Source organism: Cyprinodon tularosa, unplaced genomic scaffold (genome assembly GCF_016077235.1).
Source record: "Cyprinodon tularosa strain WSP-4 unplaced genomic scaffold, ASM1607723v1 ctg214, whole genome shotgun sequence".
In the NCBI taxonomy this organism is placed as follows: domain Eukaryota; kingdom Metazoa; phylum Chordata; class Actinopteri; order Cyprinodontiformes; family Cyprinodontidae; genus Cyprinodon; species Cyprinodon tularosa.
The window spans coordinates 1,124,119-1,137,952 of record NW_024038796.1 but is presented as its reverse complement, the minus strand read 5'-3'; the positions used below and the strand labels follow the sequence as shown (position 1 = coordinate 1,137,952).

At 38.2% G+C, this 13,834-nt stretch overlaps 1 protein-coding gene across 3 annotated transcripts in view; it reads left to right on the top strand.

Moving 5' to 3' along the window:
* The window catches only part of pdlim2 (PDZ and LIM domain 2 (mystique)), a 55,965-nt gene that overhangs the window by 30,668 nt on the left and 11,463 nt on the right, over positions 1-13,834 (top strand). The window lies entirely within an intron of this gene.

Genomic DNA, 13,834 nt, shown 5'->3' with positions numbered 1-13,834 from the left:
AAAAAAAAAGAAAGAAAGAAACGAAAGAAATTTTTTTTGACCTTTTGTGGTTGCTAAAAGAATTCCAGACATTTTTTAAACTCTGGACGTGACATAAAGTTGGATAAATAATCAAAGGTTTGAACCTAAAAACAATCAAGTATTTTTTTTTAGAAAGCAGCTGGCTGAGAAGGTCAGGTTCATGAGATAAAGAAGGGATGCTTTTGGATCCATTGCTTGTTGAAAGGACCGTCACTCAAAGCTTTGGGAGTTTTCTTAAACTGTTCTGGAATTTGGTCCACTGGGTGAAAGTGGATGCTAAGGCGATTTCTTTTCGCTAAAACTTTGGACCGTCATTACTGACATTAATAACTTTAGTCTGAACTTTTGTATTAATCCCAGACCCTGGTGCATGCAAGACCAATCAAGACATTTTCACAACAAGTGATAAGACCATTGTGTTGTGCACTAGAGCTAATTTTTACTAGGATTGTTTTCCAGATGTCCTTTATATGAATGGAGCAACACTGCTTACATCTATAGTGAGATGAAACTAATACTGTTCAGCAATCTCAAAATATTCTTAAAAAAGAAAATCCTTAAAAAGTTTGATGCACATTTTTTATTTGCCATCCATCCCCACCCTTGGATCAAATCTTAATAGGACAACCTTTTGTTTCATTTATAGCTGAAGGTTTCAACAAGCTTCATACATCTAGAATCTGAAATATTTATTCCTTAAACATATTTATTTAATTATAGCCCTGGCTGTATAGTTGGTCGTTTTCATATTGGAAGGTGAATGTACACATTTTTTCCTGCCATTCAAGAGCTGTTTACTCGGGAATACCTGTGTTTTAGATCCATTTTATCATCAGTTCCTGCTGCATGATGCTGCCATCAATATGCAATGATGCGTTCAGGGGCTTAGCAGTCCTAATTTCCCATCATATGTTGCATCTTGGCAAAAAATATCCACTTGGTTCCCAACAATAAGAGCCTTTTCTCCCTAGTTGGTTGATTGATAACTAAAACTACTATTCTAACAGCACCAATTTTTTCACGATTTTCTTCTTTTTATGATTTCATAAAGCCCATATTTGTAGATTGCACAACTGAAACCTTTTTGTTATCCTCCTGAGCCATAGATCTCTGCAGCTCCTCCTGAGTCGCCATTGCCCCCATAATTATATGACTGATTAATGCTTTCTTGTCAGTTTAGGTCAACAAAAACATCTGAATTTTTACCCTCATGCTGCATGTTTCAATGATGGCTTGAACATTGCTCTGCGAGACTTAAAAGAGTAATTAGTTAACAATCTCAAGGCCCTTTGCTGCGTCCCCCTGTCTTCATGATGCTATTTGTTCTCTATTGTTCTCTTATCTCTGAGGCCTTCAGAAAGAAGATAACTACACTCAGATCAAATGACACAAAAGTGCAATCCACCAATTAGATAACTTATTAAGGCAATTGGTTGCTCCGCGTTTTATCCTATGGGCTTCAGCTACATGCAGACTCTCTAAACTTTGGTGACTCACCATATTTTGTTTGTAATAAAAAAAAAATATTCATTTCATAATTAATTTGTTTTAACAGTTTAAAGTTTGTATTGTTGCTGAGAAAGCTGATGGGGTGGTTGCTATCTTGTTTTCAAATTTTTTCTTAAGAGTTATGGGGACAGTTTAATTCAATAGTTTGAGTTTTGCACCGAGAGCAGCTTTACAGTTGCGTAATATTAGTTACGTGTGCGGATGTGACTTCCTTAACAATTAGCACAATAATGGCTCTATTTCTCAATAAAAGCTGCATTTTTTTAGGGAGATTTTGAGCTGGTATGCCAGCTGTTAAAACTTTTATCCTTAACACATGACGTCACACCAACACAACCTTTTCTTATCTATGGCAACTTGAAAGCAAACTGTTTACTCTGCTGGGTGAATTGAGGTCAGTAGTTAACTTGAAAAAACTGTCAGTCTGTCCTAAAATACTTTTAAATTGTTTGCAAGAAATGATTTGTAATGAGTTATTTTTGATCATCTAATTTGCCCTTTTTTATTTTTGCATTGAGGTAAAGATGATTATTTCATATTAGTTTAGACATTTATTCAGAGATTCAAATAATTAAATTTTTCACTTTGCATTTAAAGCTCAGTAACTCATAAGCATAACTAATCTTCTTTCAAATGTGTTTCAGTGATGAGCAAACTTTGTAAAGAAAAGATTTGGCCAAGAATAATCAAACAAACATTTTAAAGCATTTTGGGAATTGTAGGATTTTTCCATGCAGTATTCTGGCTTTGCGGACCATTGAATGTTTCAGTTTGTAAACAAGTATTTAGTAACAGCTGTTTCTTCTGTTTAAGTTCACATATTCAAATTGTGGCTTGATTTACTATAAGGCTTAAAATGGTGCCTACTCTAGCTCGGGCCCTTCTAAGCCACAGTGAAATATTAGAGTTGCTTTTTAGCATTTAAAAACCACATTCAGAAACCCACAGCGGAGTTCCAGCTTGATGTGGCTTACTGCAAATCATTGAGGAGCGAACTGGAAGTCAGCCATTTAAAGAGCACATTAGGAGCTATGTTTTATAAACTTACTCCTTTGGAGGGAATATCCTGTTTTTGAAACAAGCAAGCATGTTTTCGGTATCAGTCAAATAACTGTTTGAGTTTTTTTTTCTCGTCATTGGCTTGTCTTGCATTAGTTTCGCTTGTCTTTCATTAGATTCCCTATGGTTTTGGGTATTTAAGTGTAGTCTTGTTGAATTATTTTATTATTGTTTATTAATGTACTGTATATTGTTGAGAATATTTCTGTTTTATCTGACTCAGTCCCTTAACTGATGAATATTTATTTCTCAATGATGATGATCAGCCTCCTTCTGCAGCTCTGTGAGTAGATCTTTTTCGTACGATTTCTTGGGGAAAATCTCTGGGAAGAGGCTTGCTATGGCTTCATTGTGCATTATATTGCTGGAGCTGGCAGGAACAATGCAGCCCAATGAGAGTGGAGAAGTGGAAAAGTCCATGACAACAGCTTCTGTACTGCCTGAAAGGTGTATAGCCCTGCTGTATCAGGTGATCAAGCTCACTGAAAAAAGCCCTAAAAGCTTTCCACCCCTCGTTTGGCTTCCTGAGCTGAGTGAGGGGGATGCGCAACAGGATCCCCTGCTTTCCATGGTGTTGGATAGCTTGAGAAAGAGCCCTTTGACAATAGTGGCTCTGAGGGGAGATGCTGTGGAAGCCTGGTGCTGCTTTTCCCTCGTGTCACAAGGCTTGTTGTTGTGTGATCTGAGCTGGAACAGAGATTGGGGGGGTGGGGTTTACACCAGGGAGCCTCCTGACCTTCCCAAGCTATTCCCAATATTTAATGCTTCTGATTTGGATTCACTATAGATGTAAGCAGGCACTGCCTGCCTGCAGTGGCCTCATAAAATACATATATGTTTCTGTAAAGAAAAAAAAAAAGTCTCCTACCCAGAATTGAACACAGCATTTAAACATTGAGTTATTGAGTTTGATGGGAGAATACATTATTACTTAAGTATCCAGTGTATTAATATCATTTAACCGTTTTACATTTTGCTAATGTGCATCTACAACAAGAAAGTCAAGTATCTATAATGACATAAATGGATGAGAACATGTACAGGAAAGTTTTCTGGTCACTGAGACCAAGGCTCATATGCAAAAAGCTCCAGTTTGCAAAAAATAACACTATGCATCACCTGAAAAAGTCCCCTGTGGTTCAGCTTGGTACTTGAAAAATCATCCTGTGAGAATGATTGACTTCTTTACAGAGTGGTTAATTGATGCATGTAGTTAAAATTAAAATTCAGGACAGAAAACTTGTTAGAGGCTGCAACTTTGAATTGTAAAAAAAGAAATTTAGGACAACCCCATTACACAACATAAGTTAATTCCCACGGTTTACTGTATATTCGTTTGTTTAAATTACCTTGTAAATAAAGCAGTTCTGAATCTGTAGCAACACTTCACATTTTTTTCCCCAAAAACTCACCAGCAAAACTTAATGAGCTAAAGTTATATAAGAGTTGAATGAGCAAAACTTTCACTGTATACTGTAGATGTGCCAAGCTACTAAAGACACACTAAACTCCTTGCAGCTGTAATGGCAGAAAAAAGGTGGTTCTATAAAAGATTGACTCAGGCAAACTAAATACAATGCAAACTGTCTTTTGTTAGATTTTTATTTGTAAAAATTGAATTAAATTTTTATTACAGGAAACATCAGTCCTTCTAAGGTTTCCTGAAGCAACCGTCCAAACCTTCTTTGTGGGAAAAAAAGGTTGCACTTAATTTCAGAATATCAGGGGGCAACTGCCTTGTTTCTATTTGCAGACTTTAATATCTGCTAGCTCATCAGATGAGTCAAAGGTAAATATTCCTCAGATTCCTGTAAACTGAGATTGTATCTGAAGCAGTTGGCAACTGTCATGATTCAGAGCATTTGTTTATATCATCAAGAGGTGGCCACAATGAGATCTTGATTGCACTGAACAGGGCCAAAACAAAACTACTTCTCATGAGACATGAACCATAACTTAGTCATTATGTCTGGGCTCCCCGTCTGTGTTTTTAAGGATCCATTTTGAGGCTACGAAGACTTGCTTTAGTGGCTTGCCTGATGCTGTGCCGTGACACAATGGTTACTGTATAAATATTCCTTGAGGCGCAGCCCAGAATGTCACAGTGACACACTCTTTTAGTTAAGTGTGGACCGAAAGTTCTCTCTCCCTGCTAAATTCAACTTAAATGCCCTTGGCACTGAAACGTGTCACAAACCTCAGTACATAGAAGAAGCGGTCAGTCTCCAGAGTACAGCATAAGCCTTCCTGTTGGTCGATTTTCAACGTGGTAGCACAAGCTGTGGTCTTTAGAATAGAGCCAGAAGTATAAGGCCAAACAAAGCCTTGTTAGTTATTAACCAGTGCTGTTAGAAAAATGTTTGTTACCTGTGGAAACGAGATAAATACTCTAGTTGTGATTTCTTTCCATCACAAAGTAAATAAATGGATATGTTCTATTTGATGATGATTGCTTTAAATGATGTACTATTTGAGGTCTGCTATGCCTGCTCTTCCTGTTTGGTTTGGCATGTTGGCGCAGGGGGTAAGCCAAGCCAGAGTCCAGGGAATGCTACTGGCTGTGGGTTTAGTGGATGGATGTTTTCTTCTTCTCTGCACAGTGAGCTCTGTGACTGGCCAGTGTGAGGCCTTTTCACGTGGACTGCAAGCCGTTAAGCTTGGGTCCATTGTAGCCCCTCCATGGGCAGCATGCCTCTCCTCATCCCCACTGACCGATGAGGCTGTCTGTTTTTCTTTCCCCTGGAGTGGAAGAGCAAACTGGGGCCCTTTTTGATTCCCTGAGTTTCCCAGCCCTCCGGGTGTGCAAATGAGAAATAGTTGGCCCTTTTAATGGGGAGATGTTGATGGGATGCAGGGGGACGTTTTTGCAAGTGGGTTCTGTTTACAAAGGAGGTTAAGGGGAGATTCATCATCCTAGAAGTTGTGCTTGAGATGGAATTAATAATCATACATGCATTTATACCTAAAACACACCTTTGGCCTTCAGTTTAACACTAGATAGAACACAGTGTGTTGGTCATGAATTGTTTATATGGTGGAATACACCTGCACTTTAAAGTGAAAAAAATCTGCTCCACAGAAACATCTTAGTCATTAAAAAAAAACTTAGAAAACAAATTATTTAAATCATACACATAAAGTTATTTAAGTCAGAAAACCTCTGGAGTTTTGGCTGAATAAGAACATAATAAATAATAGTAGTGTTTGAGCCAGGTTCTTGCTGGGGAAGCCATCTACCTTTCACAATCTTACAGCCTTTAAAAGACTGGGAGCACATTCAAACAGACTGATTTCAGCAGATCTCTGTACACCATACGAGCTATGTATTTTTGCAAATGGAAGTTAGACCATTGGGAAGAGCTTGTCGGATTCCATATTTGGTCTGAAAGACACAAACATGTATAACATGCATCATAGGGGTGAAGCTGCTCCTCATTTTTATGGCAACTATTCTTGTCATTTCTCCCCAGCTAGTGCAGACGTTGCCGTGCCTGGATTCATGGGTACATTCTGGCAAAATAATTTAGTAGTTTGTCTTCAACTTTACTTAAAACTGTAAGAGGCAAGATAACATTTAGACAGTTAGCTTAGAGACTTGGATAAAATTTGCGGTCTTAGACTGCTCTTTATTATAATTGCATAATAAGAGGACTACATTGGCTGTCAGTCAAAAGCATTGGACTTATCACTCATTTGTGGTAGTCTTTGATTTTTCAGCATTTTTATCTTGGTTGGATGGGAAAAAATTATCAAATGGGTTTATTTTATCTTTTATTTTTTGCTATGTTGTAAATAATGTAAAATGTCTTATGTTTTTCTTAAAGATTGTATGCATTTCTGGCTCCCCTGTTGTGAGTTCCACACAAAGAAGTCCATTAATAACCCACTGCTGCCTGCATTCCTGAGTCAAACCTGTTTTAAAGATTTGCTTAGGAGTCTTTTTAGTAATGTTTTTTTCTTATATGCGAATCCCTTCTCTTCATTTCTGTTACATTTACTTTTTTTTTTTTACACTTTTTCACAATGAACTTGTTTTGATTGCCTTTGATAAATGTGAGGGGTTTGTGCGACCATTTATAGTCCGTAATGAGTTACAGATGTTCATTGAGCTTCATATTCAGCTCCACTGGATTGTTTCTAGTGGCACCAAGAATGTGTAAATAAACATCCAGACTCATATTCATCCTTCAGCTTCCATCTCGCATTGCCATTGAGAATCTGATTTGGACCACCGTACATCATTAGTCCTCCTACTAAGAATTATTTTAAAACTTTTAGACTGACATATAGCATATAAATAATACTATCAGAAAGAATTATATTCACTTGATTTAAGATTTTGTGGCCAATCTCTATTTTTTCACCGGCTTATGCAGATTTCAGTAAGTTCCTATTTTTTTAAAATCGTGAAATAAAAAGTAGCCAAATTTACTGAGGGAAAAAAAATGGATTTGTTTTACCTGGTCAAAAGAAATTGAGGGGCATTTGTTTTCTTCCTCTGTTTAAGTGCTCTGAAAGGCTGCATGTAAACTAGCCTAATGATGTATGGGGGAGTTTTAAAGATGACTACACAACTCCTTCACTCCAGCAGGGGGCAGCGATAGAAAATCCTATAAATCCGAATCTGTGGCATGATTAGAAACAAACAGCAACCCCTTAGTATTATCTTAGTACCTTTAAAGACTATTTGATTAGAATAATATTTTGTCTCAATTGACAAAGGTAGATGATAACCAATCATAGAGTTATACAGTAGATTTATTTCCTTCCTTAAAGGTATTTTGGAGGTTTTTTCGTGAATTTCATGAAAAGACCTACCCTCTCCACTTTGAAACAAAATGTGCGTGCAACAGCATGCATAAGCCCATTTTTTCTTGTGCAAGTTCTGTTTAAAAGTTGCTGTTTTCATCTTATACAAGCTTAGTGTGCCAAAATGTCTACCCTAACCCCTAAATCTCTCAATCTCTATATAGAGTGTGGTTTATATAGTGGACTTAGTTAAATTACCTTTCGGACTGATGATCACTGCTTTTTGCTCCTTTGGTCACGTAACTCCTCCTCCACTGCGCTGTGCCTGTACCATCTTTATCAGTCGCCGTTGTGGGGTAGCGACAGCAGGCAGCTGTGACAGCAAATCCATTAATGCTTTGCAAGGAGATCTCTCTGCGCAAAGCATTCCAGGATATATCTGCCTCTTCTAAAGCCTTAGGAGGACCCCTTACAGTATTTAGATCGACCCAGAAATTAAAGATTTAAATAAAAGTTTTAATTAATAAGTTTTAAGGATATTTATGTTGATGCTGTAGCATCAGCATAAAACTATGACAAATAATCACCCTATTACTCTCCACTAAACATTGTTTTAAATGAAAAGCAAATCTTTGGCAAATTTGTATTTTTTATTTTCACACAAAATGTAATCTCTTTTATTAATCATTAAAGGGTTCTCCTGATTTTTCTTATGATTTTACATGCCAAATATTTACTGGGGCAAGCAAATAAAATGTAGCTGCTCCAACTGCTTGCAGCTTTTTGGCGTAGAACACTCGGACTCTAAAAACTCCACAAGGAATTTTTAAACTAGGCTGATTCCAGGGTGCCAGACAAAGAGCGGTTCAAAAAGCCCTCATAAAGATAAAAAAAGCAATGTTATGTTGTTGGTACGGCGGGTCCAAAACAACACCCTGGAGCCAAGCCTGGGGTTTGGGTTCGTCGGTGAGTGCCTGGTGGCTGGACCCAGCCCAAAGGAGTGATGCAAGGCCATCTGCCTGTGGGGCCGCCACCTGCAGGAAGAACCATGAGAGACGGGTGCACAGGGAATTGGGCAGCAATCAGGGGTGGAGGCAACCGGATCCATGGACCATTAAACTGGCTCTGGGGACGTGCCATGTCACCTCCCTGATGGGGAAGGAGACTGAGCTTGTGAGTGTAGTGGAGTGATACCAGCTAGAAATAATTTGTCTTACATCCACATTTAGCCTGGACGGTCGAACCCAGCTCCTTGAGAGGCTGATCTGAGATGCCTGCTGGGAGAGGCGCAGGGTGGGGTTGGGTTTGCTTGTCTCTCCCCAGCTGTGCTGTCTTGTGTTGAAGTTGACCCCATGGAAGAGTTAAATTCTCTAGGGGTTCTGTTCACAAGTGGGATGATAATGGAATAGGAGATGGATGGATGGGTGCATTTTTGGGGTGAAGAGAGAGCTCAGCAAAAAGGCAAAGCTCTCCATTTACCATTGGTTGTACGTTCCTACCCTCACCTATGGTCATGAAATCTGGACCATGACTGAATGAACAAGATGATGGATACAAGTGGATGAAATTAACATTTCGCCACAGGGTGCCTTGGCATTCCTTTAGAGATGGGGTGAAGAGCCTGCTAATCCCGCAAAGGCTTGGAGTAGAGCTGCTTCTCCTCCACATCAAGAGGAGTCAGCTGAGGTGGCTCGGACATCTGTTCCAGATGGTTACCCTGGTTGCCTCCCTCAGGAGGTGTTCCAGGCCATGTCCCACCAAGAGGAGGCTAGGAGACGACGCAGGACATGATGGAGGGACTATGTCTCTCGCCTGGCCTGGGAGCTCATCAGTCTTCCAGGGCAAAGCTAGAGAAGGTGTCTGCGGACAGGGAAGTCTGTGAGTCTCTGCTGAGACTGCTGGCCACGACCCGGATAAAGCGTAAGACGATGACCACGAATAAGTCAGAAATAGGAAAATTATACTTTCCAAGATCTGTAAAAAAAAAAAAAAAAACAGACTGATTAACACCTCAAAAAAGCCAAACCTTCTCCTACAGTCATAAATGTGCTATAGTACATCTTAACTCAACTTCTATTTATACAATATGGAAATTCTTTGTGAAACTTTTTTTTATGAATTAGTATATATTGCAGACATGTCCAGAGCTAATATTAATATTAGAAAAGGGCCCACTATTACCTAAAAACAGAGTGTAATATATTGGCCTGCATCTAAAATCTCTAATAAAACGATGTTGATATGACACAATCTGCTACATAATTCAGCCTACTCTGTATTTCTTTGTAACTTTATGCCGCACATAGTGCCGACGGTTCTATCTCTCTCTATGTGTCACAGGGTTGCAGAATTACGCTCGTGCAGTAGGACCCATGTTGGCAGTCTCTGTACTTTGAAAAAAAAATCTGAAATATATTTTATATATACTTTGCAGCGGATTTTTCTGAAACTTGGCATATGCATTTTCCTTGTCTCCCGATTTCTTATTTATTTTATGTAATTGTTTATGTAATTGTAGAATATTTTTATGTTTAACTTTAAAGTCAATGTCACCCTGTCTATTTTTCTCATATTTATCAATCAAGCCTTTTCTTTTATTCCATACTACCAAATAAGTATTAAAAGTATGTATGCCTGCAATATCTGAATCATGATATCGAAAACTAAAATTCTCATTCAAATTCTTAAAGAAAAATGTGTTTTATAGATTATTTATTTACTCCTCTTTTCAAATATTTTTTTTCCTGTTAACATTGTCCCAAATTGTGACATGATGAAATCTTATAGTGTTCTCCCAGAAAATGTCGGTATTTGCACATTGAAGTTTGCATGCAGAAGTTTTCAGATCAAGTATGTTTCATAACAGTAAAATATTGTGAACCTGGATTTAATGCTCCCCATTTAGCCTTCTTTCTCACTTTCATTTGTTAACGCACAAAGCATAATAACAGAGTTGGCAGAGTTTGCCAAAAGGCTTGTTTTCATCTGTAGCTTTTGGCTACATGTGAAAAAGCCTCGCTCTTAACAGCTTTTCTTGATAACAAAAAAAAAAAAAAAAGGATAAATGAAACTAGTATACAGTGACAACCTGCAACACTACGTTGCCGGCGACCCGTTTTAAAGCGTTTAAAATGATAACTCAGAATGCATGAATATTACACTGGTAAAATGTTACCAATATAGACATGTTAGACATCATTGGAAAGCTTAGATTCACCACAATTCAACCACCTAGCTCATTTTATGGATATGACGAGCACCAAAGCACAAATAAAACAGATATAGCAGCATGTCAAAATGTACCATGACAAAGCAGCCACAACAAGCAAGCATGTCTTTATAAGATATGTTCAAAATTGTTCATGTATATATTCAGAAACTAGAAGCTTTCAAATAATATATCACACATGTAATTTGGGTTTACAGTTCTTAGGCTTTTTCCATTTGGACATGCAAAATAGGCGAGAATTTCCCAAAATGAGGTGGATATTAAGAGGTTAGGTGAATGCACTAAACATATTTTGCAGCAAAAACACAAGACGATAAGACAAACAAGCAATATTGATTTGATGCATAGAATTAGATGCGGTGGAGCACATGCAGCACCAAGGTGATGAATTAACAGCGTTTCATAAAACTTAGTAAAGAACATTAAATGTAAAAAAGATGGTAAAATCATCATTAAGAGACAGTTTGCACACGGGATTATTAGTTATACAAAAGAAAACAAGCAAAACAAGTGCAGCAGTGTGGAAATTACACAAAAAGCTAATGAAAAATAAGATTAGATGGCAGCAGTAGATGCTTCATGCTGAGTCCAAGTTAAAGACGAGAGCCTGGAGCAAACTGCAAACATATCATAATCACCCCACAAGTACTGAATATGACTTCCATAATAAAAAAGGGTGTGTGTGTGTGTGTTTTTTTTTTTTTTTTACACCAATCTTGGTGGCACTTTGTTTTAAAAATAAAGTCCTGTTAGTCACTGGTAAAGAATGTTAAACCGAATATCGTGCAAATCCTTTCTCCAGTTAATGCCTCTGCCCTCATCTTCAAAGTTACAACCATAGCTCTGACCTTGAGGTATATAGTTGGTTTGCTGTTGATTTACTATTCAGATCCTATGTCAAATAAAAGTTTACATGCTACTAATGCAGACAGGAATTACAGCATGCTCAGTCATCCGTTGTCATCTTTCTTCCACTGTCTGTATGCCTCAAAGCTTCCACATGTGGTTCATATCTGCTGCAGTCAGATGGTGTGCGATTACTGTGAATGAATGGGGTGAGATAGATGCATAAGTCCTTTCAGTCCAAAAATCTCCCACACTTTACTCCGTGTTATTGAATAGTGAACTGTGTAAGCCTCTGCCTAGAATTCATATGTGAAATACTTCTGAGGATCGAGGGAACTGTGCTTCTAAAGCTTTCTATGTATTGCTTTATTAATTGGGTAGCATACTGGGGCCTTACTGGTCACATCTAATGGGGAAAAAAAACATTTTATGAGCTGGAATTGAATCCTTGAAGAAAATTTATATATTTGAATGACTCTTCTTAGGCAGCTTTCACATGAGCCATCTTTGCACCCTAACATATCTGAGTCTGTGAAGTTCAATGCTAGCATTTGCCTGCTGCCTGGGACTGTTTCCTATGCAGTATTCTCTTCATTTTGCTATCTTGCATTTTTCTCCCTTTACAATACCACCTTGATCCCCCAAAAAATGGTTACTGTTGGTTTAATGCAGTAATGAAGCCTCAGTAGGTTTTCTGGGCTTTACAAAAAGGGTTTATAGCTCTGCTCTAGATGGTAAGCAATTAGAATTAGGAAACATTTTCCTACTGTTACAGCAAGTGTGATGGGTGTAGCCTGATCAGACCAGAACATTTTGTTTTGTGTAAGGGCAAAATAATAAACTGGTATGCATAGCATGTGCTGGATAGATTGGTCTGATGGTTTGGGTGTGTGTGTGTGTGTGTGTGTATCTGTCTAGAAATCAGAGTGAGGACCAATTTTCAGATTTCACATTGAGAACTGGTTGTTGTAAAGTGAGGACATTTTGCTGATCCGCACAAGGTATTTTCTTAAAGGTCAGGTTTAGGGCTGAGGTATCAATTGGGTTAGGGTGAAGTATCCACTGTTAATGGTTACATTAAGGGTACATTTTAGAGTTAGAGCATAGAAACAGTTGAAAACATGTATATGTCCATGTGTACTCTAACTCACTCCTCTTGTAGTAGACACTATATTTTATAGTTTCTAAAAAGCTGCAAAAGTTGGATGACAATGGTGAGTGTTAATGATGGAACCTAACAGCCATTTTTTTAATGTCTTAATTATCTCCAGGTTTGGTAGCAGCAATGCACCATGTGCACCAAGCAATGGTGCAGTCCATCAGTGACAGCAGGGCCGCATAGACTGCTCTGATTATAAGAGAGCCCAAAACACTATTGTAATGTTGGATTCCTGTCTATGGTAAATACAGAATCAGCATTTATTGCACCCTCTCACAGCAGCACCAGACTTCCCAAAATAAAAGCTACTCAAGGCATCACTCCTATGTGCTGCAGCCAATGCCCTGTAATTGAATCTGCAGGGTGGTAATGATGATGCAAAGCGGTTTGCTTGGAGCCAGACTGAAGTCTCATCTCCTGGCATTGTACCCAGTGTCTACCATGGGTCTCAGACAGCCATCCTTTTACTTTAGTTTATCATTTCCTCAGTGTTTTGCTCCTTCGTTTTGCATGTAAGCAACTTCTGAGTTTCGTGCAATGCATAACCTGGCATCCTTATTGACTTGGAGGACTAAAACACGCCCAGATTCCAGCTTGTAATAGTCTTCTAAATGAAACTATTTTGTTTCTTTTAAACATCTTGTAGTAGTAGTTTCTTTTCAACATCTGGGTTTAGTATAAATTAAATAAAGGATTATTAAAATAAATATTAGACATGGGGAGCATCTTTACTGCAGCTGTCTTTCTGCACCAAGACAGGATTTGTGGAAAGAAAGGCCAGGGATTTAAAACACAAAGTAGCAATAAGTTATTTGGCCAAGATTTACATTGGACACTAAAGTGTTACCAGTCTATGAACAATTTGTGCAAAAAAACCCTACTTCTCCCATGAAAAACATAAGACAGTTATATAATGTCTTTTATTTTAGTAATGCTGTTTGTAAAAGACATCATAAAAGAACAGCCATGTTTTTATTGTATCTGCTCTTATTCCTCAGTAGCTAAAAGCTTATATGTTGTAAAGTAACAAGCAGTAAGTGGTATGTGCTGCTTAAAGCCAGGGAAGCATACCAAAGGCTTGCCCTAATGATCTTGGGTTTGTTGACTATGAACTTTTGATTACAGTTCTGAACAGCTTTAATCAAAGCTTCCTCCTCTTGGCATCCACAGGAACCGCTGAAAACTGGCTGATAGTTTTCATCGTGCCCTCCCTTCTATGGCCATGTTGATATCCTAGACAAAAACAAACAAAACAGGCCTAC